Raw genomic sequence first — 1822 nt, forward strand, 5'->3', positions numbered from 1 at the left:
ACTTCACTCAAATGATTTTATATTTAAGAATAAACCTTTTGTTGTCCTGCAGCCCTAATTGTAGTATTTCTCTTCCCCCTTCAAAGCCCCATTTCTTATCCTAGTAGCTTTTTAAGCAAGGCACACTGTGATGAGATACAGATACAACTCCCAAAATAGCACTTGTTCTGCTTGCAGGAAAAACCTGCATTGTGCATTTACCCCGTGGCTAATTCTGTATTTCAGGACCTTGAAATGTACTGTTAATTAATCCAATTACATGCATTTTATTTTGCAATTAATTCTGCCATTGAATCCACAGGACCTGAATGAAAGCAGTGGACCTGTACAATGGGTGCTACTATGCTGTTTCCTTTCTTGGCGCAATTATTTCAGAAGTGGAGGCAATTTGGTAGCGTGTGGCCAAACCCAGCTAGAGCCTGTGGTGTGTGGAATGAGAGCTTCCTGAATTAGGATTTCATTTTAATTAGCCCTAAAGCATACATACTCCAATTTTTACAGTTAGTTTCTACATTCCCATTACAGACTTAACCAGTGTATGCCCTAAGAACAGTGATACTGAGTTAAGTCTTCCCATTTTTGCCTGCTCCCAGGCAAAAATTTACTGATGGCTTAAACCAGCAAGGATTTACCAGCTCCCACCTCCTGAACTAGCTTAGCTTAGCAATAACCACAGCACCTTAGAGGTGGGCTGTACGGTGCTTCTGGAGGGAAAGAATGTAGTCTGACAGAATTGGGGAAAGGATTTGGATGTGTATCTCTAAGGACTTAAGGAAAACAAAAGTAAAACTTTTCTCTTTGGACTCCTTACAGCTCATTTTAGAAATATTTAGAATATTTCAGACAAAAAGCAGCAGAGGAAGGAACGGGAGTATGACTATGGCTGTAAGGATATTAGCACATTCTTTCAATATTTTAGAAAAGACTATACCTGAGGAGACTTAGCTCCAAAAATAATTAAAGTGACATGGCGTTTAGAGCATTAACATTTTAAATTCAGCTTTTGTGCATTGCAAAAGTTGATTGTTGCAATAGTTACCGGGGATGCCAAAGTTTGCACGATTCCTACATGTTCAGCCATGATGGCTTTGGTAGCTTGGCTGAGTCAACAGCTTAATTCAGAGCCCTTTGGGATGCCACTTGCAATCTGATGCTGACCATTGTGATTTCAATTTCTAACAGAACTTCAGAGCTCCAAATTAGCAAAAGGTAGTTGCTTGGTGATCTCAGGGAAATCAGTTTTGATGTTTTGCTATTAACCTTCTTGACATATCGGGACGTAAAGACAACCGTCAAAAGAGAATCTTAAATTATATATTGGAAGATTTAAAAGTACTTGTACTCCTTCTGCAAATCATTTACCATCAACTTAGCCTGAGTATTAAGCCATCCAAACATCTGCAAATGCTACCTTTATGTTTAATGAATGCACAAGTACTTCAGTCTTCTTTTTCAACGTATTTTCTCCTCTCTATTGGGCTCATAACCCATTCTGTCCCTTTCTCCCCTCAGTCTTTTTAATCTTTTGGTCAAGAACCATTCCACATGAAAATAAAGAAACAGTTTTGTCAAGGGCTTGTCAGAGGAGATGGGTGCTTCCATGTGGAAATCAATCATTTAATGGCTCAGTGGGATCTGAACGTTTTTTTTCATTAAGTTGTCCAAAGTAATTTCATCACTCCAGAATTTATTTCACTTCCACCTTCCTCTGTCTGGTTGGTCCAAGCCCAGTTGCTTTAATGTTTGAAACTTAAACCCCATATAAAAGCAGGTCTCTACAGCCTGAGCTGCAATTGCTTGGTATCTCCTTGCACGTCCCAGT

The sequence above is a fragment of the Buteo buteo genome, chromosome 11 (genome assembly GCF_964188355.1).
Source record: "Buteo buteo chromosome 11, bButBut1.hap1.1, whole genome shotgun sequence".
Classification (NCBI taxonomy): Eukaryota; Metazoa; Chordata; class Aves; order Accipitriformes; family Accipitridae; genus Buteo; species Buteo buteo.